Raw genomic sequence first — 19,218 nt, forward strand, 5'->3', positions numbered from 1 at the left:
GGAAACCTATAGAGGCACTGAACTGGACAATTCCCACCTGTTTAATGTGTTTGTGTTTGTGAACCATGTGAGAAACAGTTTTTTTGTGATGAAACAGGAGCTATTAAATTTGGGCAAGATTTTTCCATCTCTAAAATAGGAATAAAATACTATTTTTGAGATATTTAAAACTAATGTATAAATTTTACTTAGAAAATATTGAATAGTAGTATACGCCTTGAAAATAATGGAACTGAAATAATAATCATAGTATTTCTGAAAACTATATCAAGGGATATTTAAGGTGCATTTGTGACATCTTGGGCACATTTCTTAAACATATTGTCTTGAAACATATTGTCATAACTAATTTTGACCAGATGCTATCAGATAAACTACAATCATTCTGGTTTGAGGAAGATATAGAGACTTGGTGATGGGTATTATGGAGGACATGAATTGCATAGGGCATTGGGTGTTCTACGTAAACAATGAATCTCAGAACACTATATGTAAAACAAATTATGTACTACTGTATGGTGACTAGCATAACATAATAAAGAATAATAATAAAAAATATATAGACTGAGCTTCAACTTTTAAATGGTCATATCATACATTGATGAAAACCAATATTTTAATATAGATAACTGGAAATTAAAGACATACTGGTAAACATTACAAAATATTGTTTCTCTCTTTGAACAACCTCAAAGCTATTGGGAACATAAGTTGTTTTGGTTCAGTTGTTAAACATGTAGAGGCAGTATCTTGGTAATGATGGTATGGTTTCTCCTTTTCATCAGAAGCCATATACATAAAGAATGATAAGAATGCATTAATAATGTGACAGCTTATTAAATATTTAAAATCGACATTTAATATCAGATAATTGTAAAACAAAACAAAGCAAAACAAAAACCACTTCACCTGACCCTTGAAGAACACAAGGTTGTATACAATTCAATCCTTGAGGAATTTATCAATAACAATAACAAGAAAATAGGAAGGACATCTGCTTGATTTCTTTTCAATGTGAAACAGTTTGTTAAACATGTCTTGAAAAACTGATGTGGTAAAGAACAAGTCATGAGATTGGACGGGTTGTCTAAAAACTTCACACGCAAGATATTTAATCAGTTTATGACAAAGAATACTAACAAAATGGTGTTATAGGTAACGGATTGATGTGAAAGAATCTGGATTATAATATTTTGAATAGAATTTAGAAGAATTTGTTTTTTTATTTCATTTTTCTTTATTTGATACTTAACAAATCATGTATTATGTTTTTTTTTAATTCCTTTTCAGCGTAACAGTATTCATTGTTTTTGCACCACACCCAGAATTCCATGTAATCCATGTCCTCTCTAATACCCACCACCTGGTTCCCCAACTTCCCACCCCCACCCCTTCAAAACCCTCAGATTGTTTTTCAGAGTCCATAGTCTCTCATGGTTCACCTCCCCTTCCAATTTCCCTCAACTCCCTTCTCTCCATCTCCCCTTGTCCTCCATGCTATTTGTTATACTCCACTAATAAGTGAAACCATATGATAATTGACTCTCACTGCTTGACATATTTCACTCAGCATGATCTCTTCCAGTCCCGTCCATGTTGCTACAAAAGTTGGGTATTCATCCTTTCTGATGGAGGCATAATACTCCATAGTGTATATGGAACACATCTTCCTTATCCATTCGTCCATTGAAGGGCATCTTGGTTCTTTCCACAGTTTGGTGACCATGGCCATTGCTGCTATGAACATTGGGGTAGAAATGGCCCTTCTTTTCACTACATCTGTATCTTTGGGTTAAATACCCAGTAGTGCAAATGCAGGGTCCTAGGGAAGCTCTATTTTTAATTTCTTAAGGAATCTCCACAATGCTTTTCAAAGTGGCTGCACCAACTTGCATTCCCACCAGCAGTGTGAGAGGGATCCCCTTTCTCCACATCCCCTCCAACACATGTTGTTTCCTGTCTTGCTATTTTTGGCATAAGGTGTATTTTTGGTGTAAGGTGGTATCTCAATGTGGTTTTAATTTGAATCTCCCAGAAGGCTATTGAAGATGAACATTTTTTCATGAGTCTGATAGCCATTTGTATGTCTTCATTGGAGAAGTGTCTGTTAATATCATCTGCCCATTTTTTTTATATGACTGTCTATTTTATGTGTGTTGAGTTTGAGGAGTTCTTTATAGATCCTGGATACCAATCTTTTTTCTGTACTGTCATTTGCAAATAGTTTCTCCCATTCCGTGCGTTGCCTCTTTGTTTTGTTGACTGTTTCCTTTGCTGTGCAGAAGCTTTTGATCTTGAGGAATTCCCAAAAGTTCATCTTCGCTTTTGTTTCCTTTGCCTTTGGAGACATATCTTAAAAGAAGTTGCTTTGGCTGATATCGAAGAGGTTACTGCCTACGTTCTCCTCTAGGATTGTGATGGATTTCTGTCTCATGTTGAGGTCTTTTATCCATTTTGAGTTTATTTTTGTGTATGGTGTAAGAGAATGGTCGAGTTTCATTCTTCTACATATAGCTGTCTAGTTTGCCCAGCACCATTTATTGAAGAGACTGTCTTTTTCCCACTGTATATTTTTTCCTGTTCTGTCGAAGATTATTTGACCATAGAGTTGAGGGTCCATATCTGGGCTCTCTACTCTGTTCCACTGGTCTATGTGTCTGTTTTTATTCCAGTACCATGTTGTCTTGGTGATCACAGCTTTGTGGCAAAGCTTGAAATCAGGTAACATGATGCCCCCAGTTTTATTTTTGTTTTTCAACATTTCCTTAGCGATTTGGGGTCTCTTCTGATTCCATTAAAAATTTGGATTATTTGCTCCAGCTCTTTGAAAAATACTGGTGGAATTTTGATCGGAATGGCATTAAAAGTATAGATTGCTCTAGGCAGTATACACATTATAACAATGTTTATTCCTCCAATCCAAGAGCATAGAATGGTCTTCCATCTTTTTGTGTCTTCTTCAATTTCTTTCATGAGTGTTCTGTAGTTCTTCAGTCACCAAACTGTGGAAAGAACCAAGATGCCCTTCAATAGATGAATGGATAAGGAAGATGTATTCCAATTACACTATGGTGTATTATGCCTCCATCAGAAAGGATGAATACCCAACTTTTGTAGCAACATGGACGGGACTGGAAGAGATTATTCTGAGTGAAATAAGTCAAGCAGAGAGAGTCAATTATCATATGATTTCACTGACTTGTGGAGCATAACAAATAGCATGGAGGACAAGGGGAGTTAGAGAGGAGAAGGGAGTTGAGGGAAATTGGAAGGGGAGGTGAACCATGAGAGACTATGGACTCTGAAAAACAATCTAAGGGTTTTGAAGGGGTGGGGGGTGGGAGGTTGTGGGAACCAGGTGGTGGGTATTGGAGAGGGCACAGATTGCATGGAGCACTGGGTGTGGTGCAAAAACAATGAATACTGTTATGCTGAAAATAAATTTTAAAAATTTAAAAAAAAATTAAAAAAATAAAAATTAAAAAAATATAAAAGGGCTCTTTAGTGACATTAAGCTAACATAAATGTGTTTGCTGGATATTAGTACAGAACAGGTAACTGATCCTTTCACTTCTCTCTATTGCTATGATCTAGACCATTAAGCCTTTAAGTCCTAAATCACACCCTAATAACCTAATAACCCTAAGTTATTAAATTTCTATTTAGAGTTAAAAAATTACAAGACAGGTAAAACAATGGATAGTAAAATCACATTTTAAATTACAGTTTTTGTCAAATAAAATGTATATTTTTAGTAAATCTGGCAGAACCACATAGAAATTTTTCATTTTCCAAAGCCTCAAACTAAAACATGAAGCACACTTCTCTAAATGACTCCAGAGGTGGGAAGGCCCATACAAATAGAAAGAAAGGAAGCCAGTGCCTTGGTCATTAAAGAGAACAAGAGAAATTTAAAAAAAAATTGAAAGTAGAAAAAACAATGGAACACTACATCAAAAACTAGTGATGTATTGTATGGTGACTTACATAACACAATAAAAAAAAAGAAAAGAAAAGAAAAAATATGCTTTTGTGTAGGTAAAGAAATCCCTTGCAAGACTCTTACTAAGGAAATGAGAAACATTAATTTTATAAAAAAGAAAATAGTCTAAAGATAAAGTAGGAGTTGTCTTTCTTTTCTTCAATAGTATTTATTTTAAACATATGTTACAAACTATATTCAAAGTTACATTTTTACATTATAAATGTGAGCTGGTTTGCTTAATGACACCCTGCAATGTCAATATTCACAAATATTAAAATTTACAGAGTGAAAAATGAGGCTTGGAGAAATTAATTATCTAAGATTACACAGAAAAATAATGTCTGAGCCTTTTGAACTATGCTTTTTCTCTATTCCCCCTAGGCTACTTTTCCTGTAAAATGACCCATACTGGAATATATCATGGGTACATCAGATTTTAAGGGATGGGATAAGGGATGGGCATACTGGTGAAGTACTAATTCTACTATAACATACACTTATTATCAATAAATATTACATAAAGTACTTCTAACAGATAATATCTCAATGTCTTCTGTTTACTTGGTGTTTGAGTAATCCCATATCATTTCCACTGTGCCTTCTACACTTTCATAGACAAAATTTATATTAGTATCTGAGGGTGATATGCTAAATTCAGTGGAAAATCTCATTGACTTCTGAGCAATTTATGAGCCTTCTTGTGACTCTTAGTATATTTCTGAAGTTATAATCCACATTACCCAGTTGAGTCGAGTTGAGTTGGGTTGAGTAGTTCCTAAAATTAGATTATATGCAACTTGGGAAACCTCTTATGTTCTAATGATGAAACTTATTAGGGGGCGCCTGGGTGGCTCAGTGGGTTAAGCCGCTGCCTTCGGCTCAGGTCATGATCCCAGGTCCTGGGTTCAAGCCCCACATCGGGCTTTCTGCTCAGCAGGGAGCCTGCTTCCTCCTCTCTCTCTGCCTGCCTCTCTGCCTACTTGTGATTTCTCTCTGTCAAATAAATAAATAAAATCTTAAAAAAAAAGAAACTTATTATATGTGTTATCTACATTTATTTTTTTTAATCACATTAAGGTAACAATAAACTTTAATATTCCTAGTTTATAAATTTAAAATAAATATATGGTTAGAGAAATACTTTTTCCATATGTAGAAATGTAGGTGTGGTGATTTAAGCTAGAAGTCCTTGATATTTCCATAACACAGTCTTGACCTCTTCACATGTTATATTCTCTAGAGTGAATATATTTTTCATGGAATGGGAGAATCAGACTTTCAACTCAGACTTCATCCTGCTGAGAAATCTTCAGTAACAGCCCTACCCAAATCTTCCTCTTCTCTCTGGTCTTAAGCATCTTCACATTGAAAACACTTTCATGTTTCTCCTCATTTACCTGGTCACCCAACTTCATACACCCATCTACTTCCTCCTCAACCAACTGTTCCTCATGGACCTCATGCTCATCTGCACCACTGTACCCAAGACAGCTTTCAGTTACTTGTCTGACATGAAGTCCATCTCTCTGGCAGGTTGTGGAGCCCAGATATTCTTCTATGTGTCCCTGCTTGGAGCAGAATGTTTCCTATTGACAGCAATGGCCTATGACCATTATGTTGCCATTTGTCACCAACTATGATACTCAGTGCTCATGAACCAGAAAATGTGTTGTGTTTTGGTTGTTTCTTCATTGATTGTTGGCTTTCTTGATGATATAATTGTCATTACAGTTGCACTGTTCTTCCCATATTGTGGTGCCCGAGAAATACCCCACTTTTTCTGTGATGTCCCTGCCCTTCTCACTCTCTCACGCACTAACACATTGTTACTTGAAAGGTTAATGTTTATTTGCTGTGTAATTATGCTTCTTTTTCCTGTGGCAGTAACCAATTGCTTTCTATGTTCATGTTATTGTGACTACGATTCAGACGGGGTCTGGAGAGGTTTGCCAAAAAGTTTTTGCCACCTCTTCCTCCACCTCATGGTGGTAGGAATGTACGATGGAGCACCCATATTTATATATATGTGGCTTGTTTCTGATCATTCCCCCAATCAGGACAAGATTGTGTAAGCCTCTCTACCATCCTTACTCCTATGCTGAATCCCCTCATCTACAGCCCCTACAAGAAAGTGGCCAGGGCATTCATGAAGGTGTTGGGGAAGAGCAAGTCTGGAGAGCAAACTACCTAATTAACTTTTTTCTACTTCTTTGCTTTATGCTGAAATTTATGTATTCAACTGGTACAATTCAGCACCCAATATTTACTTATCTTTGTATCAATAATTTGCTTTTTTTGTTCAAATATTATATTTCTTTTGTTAGGCAAACTTTGGAGTATGATGATGAGTAAATATTTGCTGTAAGATAATATGCACAATGTATAGTCTGTCTTATGCAATATCAGTTAATAACAGAGAGATATTTGCCCAACATAATACCGCATAATACTATGATAAAAGAGGACACTGATAAACTTTTTTTTTTAATTTTGTAGTAGTTTTACATTTGGCCAATCAAAACATTCTCCAGTGTCCAATATTGTGCCTTGGATAGATCATTTTTTAAGTGAAAGAACACTTAATTATATACAAAGTTATAGATTTATGAGATTATTATAAAAATTAATATAGTTTACCTAGAGAGAGAAAAGTGACATCAGATTGATGATTAGGAATATTGAGTCTATCTTGCAATGGACAAGGTCTTAATCATTATAGGGATTGTGTACTATAATTATATGGAAAAGTGATCAATTTTATAAATAGAAAAGTTTAGATTTTTTGAAGTCTGGATATTTTTTATAAATCACATATCATTTGCAACATCACTACAGATAGAATTGTAATGATATTTATATGAAATGTAGTACAGTTTTGGGGATTCTTTTGTTTTATGAGGAACAACCACTATCTGAATTTTAACTATTTTCTTAAAACTCTAGCAGTGTGGAAGTTCCTCAAAAATTTAAAAATAAATCTACCCTATTACCCCGCAATTGCACTACTGGGTATTTAACTCAAATATACAGATGTAGTGAAAAGAAGCACCATATGTACCCCAATGTTCATAGCAATAATGTCCTACAATAGCTAAAATGTGGAAAGAGTCAAGATGCCCTTCAACAGAAGAATGGATAAAGAAGATGTGGTCCATATACATAATGGAATATTACTCAGCCATCAGAAAGGATGAATACCCAACTTTTGCATCAACTTGGATGGGACTGGAGGAGATTATGCTAAGTGAAATAAATCAAACAAAGATAGTCAATTATCAATGGTTTCCCTTATTTGTAATAGCATGGAGGACATTAGGAGAAGGGAAAAATGAAAGCAGGAGAAAATAGGAGTGGGAGAGAAACCATGAGAGACTATGGACTCCAGGATATTAATGGAGGGTTTTAGAAGCCTGGTGCTGGGTATTAAGAAAGGCATGGATTGCATGGAGCACTGGGGGTTATATGCAAACAATGAATCATGGAACACTACATGAAAAACTAATGATGAACTATATGGTGACCAATATAACATAATTTAAAAACACTCTATTGTTTTGAAACTGAATGAAATGAAACTGAATTATTTTTCCTTCTTCAAACAAGTGAACACAAATAGCTCTAAATAACAAATGTTTATTAAGTCCCAGGAATTCTGGTATGACTAACCTGGGTATTCTGCTTAAGGTATCATAAGGTGGCAATTCAGGTGTTGGCTGAGGCTGCAGTTACATCTAAGACTCATAGTCATCTTTCAAGCTCATATGGCTTTTGAAATAACTCATTTCCTTGTACCTGAAAATCTCATTACCTTACTTCTTCAAGGCCAGCAGGAGAGTCTGTCACCTAAGGAAAAGCATAAGTCCTCTTTTAAAGGTCTACCAACTGGTTAAGATAAGCCAATTCAACATAATATAACTTAGATAACATGAAGTCATGAAGTCATTGGATTTGGATCTTAATTACATTACATTGGTACACTCACTTCACTCTCTCTTTATAGAATAACCTAATCATAGGAGCAATGTCAGGAGAAATATATCATGGGGAATGTTTAGGATTCTGTCTACCACACACACCCACATAACTTTCAGACTCCTATTTGTAAAAAGCATAACAAGGTAGTTACAATAATTCCTCGTGTCAGCGATGTGAGAACATTGGTTATGTCCTAATGATTTACAGAATTATCTAACTTTTATTTATTTATTTATTTATTTATTTATTTATTTAATTTTTAAATTTCTTTTCAGCATAACAGTATTCATTGTTTTGCACCACATCCAGTGCTCCATGCAATCTGTGCAATCCGTGCCCTCCCCAATACCCACCACCTGGCTCCCCCAACCTCCCACCCCCTGCCCCCTCAAAACCATCAGATTGTTTTTCAGAGTCCATAGTCTCTCATGGTTTACCTCCCCATCCAATTTCCCTCAACTCTCTTCTCTTCTCCATCTCCCCTTGTCATCCATGCTATTTGTTATGCTCCACAAATAAGTGAAACCATATGATAATTGACTCTCTCTGCTTGACTTATTTCACTCAGAATAATCTCTTCCAGTCCCGTCCATGTTGCTACAAAGGTTGGGTATTCATCCTTTCTGATGGAGGCCTAATACTCCATAGTGTATATGGACCACATCTTCCTTATCCATTCGTTTGCTGAAGGGCATCTTGGTTCTTTCCACAGTTTGGTGACCATGGACATTGCTTCTATGAACATTGGGGTGCAGAGGGCCCTTCTTTTCACTACATCTGTATCCTTGGGGTAAATACCCAGTAGTGCAATTGCTCTATTTTTAATTTCTTGAGGAATCTCCACAGTGTCCTCCAAAGTGGCTGCACCAACGTGCATTCCCACCAACAGTGTAAGAGGGTTCCCCTTTCTCCACATCCTCTCCAACACATGTTGTTTCCTGTTTTGCTAATTTTGGCCATTCAAACTGGTATAAGGTTGTATCTCAATGTGGTTTTAATTCGAATCTCCCTGATGGCTAGTGATAATGAACATTTTTTCATGTGTCTGATAGCCATTTGTATGTCTTCATTGGAGAAGTGTCTGTTCATATCTTCTGCCCATTTTTTGATATGATTGTCTGTTTTGTGTGTGTTGAGTTTGAGGAGTCCTTTATAGACCCTGGATATCAACCTTTTGTCTGTACTGTCATTTGCAAATATTTTCTTCCATTCTGTGGTTTGCCTCTTTGTTTGTTTGACTATTTCCTTTGCTGTGCAGAAGCTTTTGATCTTGATGAAGACGCAAAAGTTCATTTTTGCTTCTGTTTCCTTTGCCTTTGGAGACGTATCTTGGAAGATGTTGCTGTGGTTGATATTGAAGAGGTTACTGCCTATGTTCTCCTCTAGGATTCTGATGGATTCCTGTCTCATGTTGAGGTCTTTTATCCATTTTGAGTTTATCTTTGTGTACAGTGTAAGAGAATGGTCCAGTTTCATTCTTCTACATATAGCTGTCTAGTTTGCCCAGCAGCATTTATTGAAGAGGCTGTCTTTTTTCCACTGTATATTTTTTCCTGTTTTGTTGAAGATTATTTGTCCATAGAGTGGAGGGTCCACATCTGGGCTCTCTACTCTATTACACTGGTCTATGTGTCTGTTTTTATGCCACTACCATGCTGTCTTGGTTATCAGAGCTTTGTAGCAAAGCTTGAAATCAGGTAAGGTGATTCCCCCAGTTTTATTTTTGTTTTTCAATATTTCCTTAGCAATCGGGGTCTCGTCTGATTTCATACAAATTTCTGGATTATTTGCTCCAGCCCTTTGAAAAATACTGGTGGAATTTTGATCAGAATGACATTAAAAGTATAGATTGCTGTAGGCTGTATAGACATTTTAACAATGTTTATTCTTCCGATCCAAGAGCATGGAATTGTCTTCCATCTTTTTGTATCTTCTTCAATTTCTTTCATGAGTGTTCTATAGTTCCTCGAGTACAGATCCTTTACTTCTTTGGTTAGGTTAATTCCCAGGTAGCTTTATGGTTCTTGGTGCTATAGTAAATGGAATCAATTCTCTAATTTCCCTTTCTGTATTTTCATTGTTACTGAATAAGTAAGTCACTGATTTCTGTACATTGACTTTGTATCCTGCCACGTTGCTGAATTGCTGTATGAGTTCTAATAGTTTGGGAGTGGAATCTTTTGGGATTTCCATATAAAGAGTCATGTAATCGGGGAAGAGAGAGCGATTGACATCTTCATTACCAATTTGGATACCTTTTATTTCTCTTTGTTGTCTGATTGCTGTTGCTAGGACTTCTAATACCATGTTGAACAAGAGTGGTGAGAATGGACATCCTTGTCGTGTTCCTGATCTCAACGGGAAGGCAGTGAGCTTTTTCACATTGAGGATGATATTTGCTGTGGGTCTTTCATAGATAGATTTTATGAAGTTTGGGTATGCTCCCTCTATCCCTATACTTTGAAGCTTTTTAATCAGTAACTGAAACTGGATTTTATCAAATGCTTTTTTTGCATCAATAGAGAGGACCATGTGGTTATTCTCTCTTCTCTTATTGATCTGTTCTATCACATTGATTGTTTTGTGAATGTTGAACCATCCTTGTAAGCCAGGGATGAATCCCACCTGGTCATGGTGAATAATCTTTTTAATGTGCTGTTGGATCCTGTTTGCTAAGATCTTCTTGACAATCTTAGCATCCATAATCATGAGTGATATTGGTCTGAAATTCTCCTTTTTGGTGTGGTCTTTGCTTGTTTTGGGGATCAGGGTAATGCTGGCTTCATAGAAAGAATCTGGAAGTTTTCCTTCTGCTTCAATTTTTTGAAACAACTTCATGAGAATAGGTGATGTTTCTTCTTTGAAAGTTTGGTAGAATTCCCCAGGGAATCCGTCAGGTCCTGGGCTCTGGTTTTTTGGGAGGTTTTTGATCACTGCTTCAATCTCGTTACTAGATACTGGTCTATTCAGGTTGTCAAATTCTTCCTGGTTCAATTTTGGGAGCTTATAGTTTTCCAGGAATGCATCCATTTCATCTAGGTTGCTTAGCTTATTGGCATATAACTGTTGCTAATAACTTCTGATAATTGTTTCTAATTCCTTGGTGTTAGTTGTGATCTCTCCCTTTTCATTCATAATTTTATGAATTTGGACTTTCTCTCTTTTCTTTTGGAATAGTGTGGCCAATGTTTTTCTGATCTTATTGATTCTTTAAAAAAACCAGCCTCTAGTTTCTAGTATCTCTGGTTTCTACCTCATTGCTCTCAGCTCTAATCTTGATGATTTCCCTTCTTATGTGTGGAGTTGGTTTGATTTGTGGTTGATTCTCCAGTTCTTTAAGGTGTAGAGACAGCTGGTGTATTCTGGATTTTTTAATTTTTTTGAGGGTGACTTGCATGGCTATGTATTTCCCCTTAGCCTTTGCGGTATCCCATAGTATTTGGACCGAAGTGTCTTCATTCTCAGTGGTTTCCATGAATTGTTTCAGTTCTTCTTTGATCTCCTGGTTAATCCAAGCATTCTCAAGCAAGGTGGTCTTTACCTTCCCAGTGTTTAAGTTCCTTCTGAACTTTTCTTTGTATTTCAGCTCCAGTTTCAAAGCATTGTGATATGAGAATGTGTAGGGAATAATCTCAGTCTTTTGGTATCGGTTGAGTCCTGATTTGTGACCCAGTATGTGGTCTATTCTGGAGAAGGTTCCATGTGCACTTGAGAAGAATGAGTATTCTGTTGTTTTAGGGTGGAATGTTCTGTATATATCTATGAGGTCCATCTGGTCCAATGTATCATTCAATGCTCTTCTTTATTGATTTTCTGCTTTGATGATCTGTCTATTTCTGAGAGAGGTGTTAAGATCTCCTACTATTAATGTATTCATAACAACATGACTCTTTATCTTGATTAATAGTTTTCTTATGTAATTGGTTGCTCCCATGTGGGGGGTGTAGAATTTTACAATTGTTAAATCATCTTGGTGGATAGTCCAAGAATGATGTAGTGTCCTTCTGTATCTCTGACTACAGTCTTTAGTTTAAAATCTAATTTATCGGATATGTGTATCACTACCCGAGCCTTCTTTTGAAGCCCATTGGCATTAAAGATGCTTCTCCATCCATTCACTTTCAGTCTGGGTGTATCTTTAGGTTCAAAATGGGTCTCTTGTAGACAACATATCAATGGGTCCTGTCGTTTTATCAAATCTACAACCCTGTGTGATTTGGTGACCGCATTTAGGTCATTCACATTGAGAATGGTTATTGATAGATACGTTTTTATTGACATCATGTTACCTTTGAAGTCTTTCTTTCTGTAGATTTTCTCTATATTTCTGCCAATGCTATTCTTAGAATTTTTCCTCTTTTATAGAACCCCCCTTAATATTTTCTACAGTGTCAGCTTGTTGGTTGCATACTCTTTTAAGCCTTGTCTGTCTTGGAAAATCTTTATTTCTCCATCCATTTTGAATGTCAGTCTTGCTGGATAAAGTATTCTGGCTGCATGTTCTTCTCATTTAGTGCCCTGAATATATCTTGCCAGCCCTTTCTGGCTTGCCAGATCTCTGTGGACAGGTCTGATGTTATTCTGATGGGCTTTCCTCTGTATGTAAGAGCTTCTTTCTCATAGCTGTTTTCAAGAGGTTCTGCTTACAATTATAATTCTTCATTCTTACTATTAGGTGTCTCGAGGACATCGAGAATCCATAATCTTTGGGGGAAACCATTCTGCCTCTAGTACATGAATGCTGGTTCCATTCGTGGGATTGGGAAAATTTTCATGGAGAACTTGTTCCACTATATCTTCTAGACTTCTTTCTTTATCCTCCCCTTCAGGGATTCCAATAATTCTGACATTGGAACTTTTCATGGTATCATTTATTTCCTTGATTCTGTTTTTGTGGCTTCGAAGCTGTTTGTTCCAGGCTTCCTCCTGGTCTTTTCTCTCTATCTGTTTGTCCTCCAGATCACTAATTCTATCTTCTGTCTCAGTTACCCTAGCTTTACGGAATTTAGATTAGTTTGGAAGTAATTGAGAGCATTGTGAACATCATCCCTGGTGGCTTTCAGTTCTGCCCTAATCAATTCCATTTTGTCATCCATGGCTTTCTCCCACCTAGCTATTGCCTGGATGATTGTTAGCCTGAATTCCTTTTCCGACATATTGTCTATGTTGATAGCCATTAGCTCTGTTGTAGAAGGCCCATCCTTTGTATTTTTCTTCTGTTGGGCATTCCTCCTCCTAGTCATTTTGGTGAGAGATGACTGAATGGATGTAGCTGGATATATTGACCGTGGTGCAGTCAAAGTGCAGCCTGGGATGCTTCTGAGCAATCAGGATTCCCCACCCAAATGAGAAAAATAAATGAAAAAGAAAAAAGAGAGAGAGAGAGACAGGAAAGAAAGGGAAGATAAAAGAGAAGGTTCAGCCCAAATGGGCCCCAAGGTAAGATTTATGAAGTATGCAAACAAAAACAGACAAACAAAAAGACTGATAAAAGTATATGACAACCCATGTTGGATGTAGAGATTACTTTGGAGGGCATGTATTGCATGGAGCACTGGGTGTAGTGCATAAACAATGAATTCTCTTATGCTGAAAAGTAATTAAAAAATTGAAAAAAAATGTATATGACAAGAGAAATATATATATATTTTGCATATATATATATATGCAAAAAAAACAAAGAAACTCGTCAAAAAGGACCCCAAGTATAAGATTTATGTACTTTCAGGACAAACACAAATACACAGAAACACTGGAGGAAGAAAAAATTGGGAGAGTGGTTTTAAATTCTCAGTGTGGGTGAGGACAGTTAAAAATTGAAAAGCAAAAGAACAACACAGGTATATGTATCCAAAAGTTCAGGTTAGAAGTTTATTATGGAATTTGATGTACTGGACAGCTCACTGTGATGGTCAATAGGTTAAAAAATTATCTTTATTAAAAAAATGGGGGCGACTGGGTGGCTCAGTGGTTTAATCCTCTGCCTTCATCCCATGTTATGATCTCAAGGTCCAGGTATAGAGCCCCACATCGGGCTCTCTGCTCAGTGGGGTGCCTGCTTCCTCCTCTCTCTCTCTGTCTGCTGCTCTGCCTACTTGTGATCTCTCTCCTTCTGTCAAATAAATAAATAAAATATTTTAAAATATTTTTAAAAAATGAACCAGAATAGTGGGAATGAGTTAAAAATATATGTTGTATCTTTGAAGTAGTGGTGCTTGTTCTCTTGTAGTCTTTTTTTTTTCTTTTCTTTCCTGGATGGTTTTCTGGGGGAGCAGCCTGCCACGTGGGTTTCCAGTCAATGATGTTCCCTGAGTTAAGTCCTCCTGCCTCCCTCAAGGCGGTAGGCTCTGAGGAAACCGGTCTTTTCAGGCTTTTGTTCTCTGGAGGTTTTTATGTTTGTTCATTTCTTTTCTCTTGTTTTGACAGCTTTTGATGGTTTTTTCGAGGTTTAGAGGAAAGCAAACTGCACCCTGACCTCCCTCTCAGAGAGAAACCTCAGTCTGCTCCCCTGTGGGTGCTGCAGAGCCCATATAAATTCCCCCTTGGCCGCTGGCAGAGCAGGTTCCAAGTCACGGTCCCTGGGGACACAGGATCTCCTGCTTGTGCCCAAAACCATGGCAGTGGCAGCTGTCCTGGCAGCTCCAGACCACCAGAGAGGTTCTAAGCAGTGATCGCACACTGAGATTTTCCCGCTGGCCTGGGCTGGGAGTGCCTGGTCTTTCCGTGTCTAAGAGCGCCTGGCTTGTGCGCATCTCTCTCCAGGGAGAGTCTGGGGTGCTCATGTCTCAGGCTCTGTTAGCACAGTGCAGGGTTCTGCTGTCTGGCGAGGCTCCCAACTCCTCACAGGAGGTGGACCCCATGCATTCTCGGGCACACTGTTGGTTCAGGGACCAAGACCTTGTTTCTCAGCCAAGCTCTCTCTGGCTCAGCAGCAGGGGAGGCTGTCCTGGGTCTGGGGACTTAAGCCAATGTCCCTAGCTACCCCAATTCCTGCAATCCCCCCCACTATCCTCTGCTCTTTTTGAGTGCTTTCAACCAGACTCCATGTTAATCCTGGTCCCCAGATGCAGGGCACTCTTGTATTGGGGTATTACTTTCCAATGGGTTGCCTCTGGTGGCTCCCTCCCCCCCCTTTTTTTTAATCTTCTGATATCAGTCCGACGTTCCCACTCCGCTGTACCTGCCCACTGGCGTCTTCTTCCCCTGTAGAGATCCAGATGTGTATAATTCTGATCTCAGGCTGATTTCATGGGTGATCAGAGTTCTTTGATAGGTAATCAGCTCACTTTAGGGTTCAGGTTAAAACGGTGCCTCCTCCTACTTCGCTGCCATCTTGTCTCCCCAAATTATTTAACTTTTAGAAATTATTTTATGGAGTCTAGGGTTTGGAGGTGTGGTAAGAGTAAAATGCTAGGAATGCAAAAATGCCTGGCATTGAGTCAGAGTATGGAACAGTGTCTTAAAGTTCCCCCTTTCCTTTGCTGTAAGGAAGTCTTGGAAGAGCCATCTGAAGAGAACCTCTGAGAAATAGAATTAGTAATTAAAGTGCCACCAGATCTAATAAATGAAATATATAATCTCATTATTAGCCAATGGTTCCTGAATCTTTTTTTTTAAGATTTTATTTATTTATTTGACAGAGAAAGATCACAAGTAGGCAGAGAGGCAGGCAGAGAGAGGAAGGGAAGCAGGCTTCCTGCTGAGCAGAGAGCCCATGCGGGGCTTTAATGTTTTGTTTTTGTTTTTTTTTTTTTTTTAATTCACAGACAGAGATCACAAGTAAGCAGAGAGGCAGGCAGAGAGAGGGGGAAGCAGGCTCCCTGCCAAGCAGAGAACCCAATGTGGGGCTCAATCCCAGGACCCTGGGATCATGACCTGAGCCAAAGGCCGAGGCTTGAACCCATTGAGACACCCAGGTGCCCCTAGGTCCTGAGTCTTTGATTGCAACTCCCACTAAGTATGTAATGCTTTGGCTGTGCAACAGTTCTGGAGTGAGGAGGGCAGTTTTATCTCTTTAATGTGTTTAGTGTATACATTTCGCTCAAATGCAGATTTACTATTATTAAGGAAATACTTCACATCACATATTGTTGACTGATTTGAGGGTTAATTGAAGTTGGGGCAGGAAAGTGTTACCCTATCTACTCTAAATTAGGAAGATGTTAAGGGTGATTATCCAAAGTACCATTTATCACTTCTTTATTTTTCCCCACTAATGATTTTTTTAATTTAAAAAGAAGGCAACATATGAATTGTGGGAACACTACATCAAAAATTAATGTTTTTGATGTATTATATGTCTTACAATTGAACATAATAAAAATAAAATTAAAATTAAAATTAGAAAATAAATACAGGGCTGTTATGAATATAATATCATATATCTATATGATATTATATCTATAGCCATACATTCTCCAGGACTAAAAATATTAAACAAAATTTTGTGTATTCAGACTAACCATACAAGATTTGATAAGGATAGGAAGTGGAGATTACCATTACAGTAAAATTCTCGTGATAATCATCTAGGTTTCTAATTTACATAGAGTTTAAAGGTAACATTTTTATGCCTTAATTTTTCTTGTAAATATGTATGCTGTAATATGGGAAAATAAGTGTTTTTTTTGTTGTTGTTGTTCTTTGGTGGAACTGTGAGTTGCTGTAGTCTTTCAGGAAGGCAATTTAGCCTTATTCATATAAATATGTAATTTTATGTAGCTTTGAACAAATATTTTCAAAGTTAAAATGTTGTCTTTACTAACTAGCAGTCTAATATTGATATGCAAGTAAAGAGAAAAAAGTATAAACAACATATATGAACAGTTTAAGTGTTAAATAAATACTGCATAAACTTCTACTTTTATCATCAATTTCATATTTATATTGTGTAACTCATAATTCCTAAATAATAAAATCTTTGTGTCTGGCAGTAATTGGTTTTGATTCTTTTTCTGATCAAAAAGTATAGAAATCTTGGGATGCTTGGGTGGCTCATTTGGTTAAGTGTCTGCCTGCATATCAGGTCATGATACCAGTGTCCTGGAATTGAGTCCTCATTGGAATCCCTGCTCAGTGGTTAGCCTGCTTCTCACTCTCCTTCTGCTCTTTCCCCTGCTTGTGTTCTCTCACTCTGTCAAATAAATACATAAGTATTTTTTAAAATAATTAAAAAATTAAAAATACAAGAATCTTGCAATTCTTTATGGTCACTCCAGTCATTGCTAGATATTAGGTACTATTTCCCCAAAATCCTTATCAATAAATGGGCTGGTCTCCCCATTTTTTTCATTACACTACAAGGCTTTCTCAAAAACTTAGAAAAATCTCAAATACACAAGCTAACCTTACACCTAACAGAGTTAGAGAAAGGAAAGAAAATAAAGCCTAAACCAAGCAGGAGAAGAGAAATAATATAGATTAGAGAAGACATCAATAGAATAATGACTACAAGAACAGTAGAATTGATCAATGAAACTAGCTGGTTCTTTGAATGAAATAATAAAATTGATCAACTCCTAACTAGACTTATCAAAAAGAAAAGAGAAAGAAACCAAATTAATAAAACCATGAATGAAAGAGGAGAGATCATGACCAACAACAAGAAATACAATTTTAAGAACATATTATGAGCAACTATATGCAAACAAATTAGGCAATTGGGAGAAATAGATGCATTCCTGGAAACTTATAAACTACCAAGACTGAAACAGGAAGAAATAGAAAACTTTAACAGACCTAAAACCAGCAAGGAAGTTAAAGCAGTAATTTAAAACCTCGAAGGAAGAAAAAAAAAAAAAGATTCCAGGGCCAGGTGGCTTCCCAGGGGATTCTACCAAACATTTAATGAAGAAATAATTCCTCTTCTATTGAAGCTGTTTCAAAAAATAGAAATGGAAGCAAAACTTTCAGGCTTTTTCTGTGAGGCCTGCATTACCTTGATCCCAAAGCCAAAAACACTATCAAAAAGGAGAACTACAGACCAATATCGCTAAAGAACATGGATGCCAAATGCTCACGAAGATACTAGCCAATATGTCCAACACTTCATTAAAAGGATTTTTCATCCTGATCAAGTGGGAGTAATTCCTGAAGTGCAAGGATGGTTCAACATTCAAAAATCAATGAATGTGATACATCACAGTAGCATAAGAAAGGACAAGGAGCATATGATTCTCTCAATGGATGCATTAAAAGCATTTGATAAAGTATTGCACTCTTTCTTGATTAAAACTCTTCAGAGTGTATAGAGGGAACATACCTCAATATCATAAAAGCCACCTAGAAAAATCCCACAGCAAATATTATTTAATGGGAAATGTTGAGGGCTTTTCTCTGTAAGGTCAGGGACATGACAGGGATGCCCACCTCACAACTGATGTTCAACTTAGTACTAGAAGTCTTAGCTTCAGCAATCAGACAACATTATATATTATAATGTTATAATATATAACATTATATATTATAATAAAATTACATTATATAATATAATTATATATAATATAATTATAATATAATAAATTATATATATATATGCACATATATATAATTTAAATTGGCAAAGAAGTTAATCTCTCACACTTTATGTGGAAAACCCAAAAGACCCCACTCCAAAATTGCTGGAATTCATACAACAATTCATCCACATGGCAGGGTATTAAATCAATGCATTGAAATCAGTTGTATTTCTATTCACTAACAGTAAGACAGAAGAAAGAGACATTAAAGAATCAATCACATTTACAACTGCACCAAAAACCAGAAGATACCTAGGAATAAACCTAATCAAAGGTGTAAATAATCCATACTCTAGAAACTGTAGAACACTTATGAAAGCAATTTAAGACACAAAGAGGTGAAAAAACATCCTCTGCTCATGGATTGGAAGTATAAATGTTTTAAAATCCCTCTGCTACTCAGGGTAATCTATACATTTAATGCATTCCCTATCAAAATACCATTGACATAGGTAACAACCTCTGTGACCCCTGCTGCAGCAATTTCTTCTAGACGTGTCTCCATGGGTAAGGGAAACAAAGGCAAAAATGAACTATTGTGATTTTATTAGATAAAAAGATTTGCACAGCAAAGGAAACAGTTGACAAAACCAAAAGACAACTGATAGAATGGGAGAATATATATACAAATGTCTTACCAGATAAAGGGTTAGTATAAAAAAAATCTATACAGAACTTATACAACCTAACACCCAAAGAACAAATAATCCAAACAAGAAATGGACAGAAGATATGAAAAGA

General features: G+C 36.8%; 1 pseudogene; it reads left to right on the top strand.

Annotated features, from left to right (window-relative positions):
* The first annotated feature begins 5,241 nt into the window (after positions 1-5,241).
* Positions 5,242-6,176, top strand: LOC125101246 (olfactory receptor 2M5-like; annotated as a pseudogene).
* Positions 6,177-19,218: the final 13,042 nt, after the last annotated feature.

The sequence above is a fragment of the Lutra lutra genome, chromosome 5 (assembly GCF_902655055.1).
Source record: "Lutra lutra chromosome 5, mLutLut1.2, whole genome shotgun sequence".
Taxonomy (NCBI): domain Eukaryota; kingdom Metazoa; phylum Chordata; class Mammalia; order Carnivora; family Mustelidae; genus Lutra; species Lutra lutra.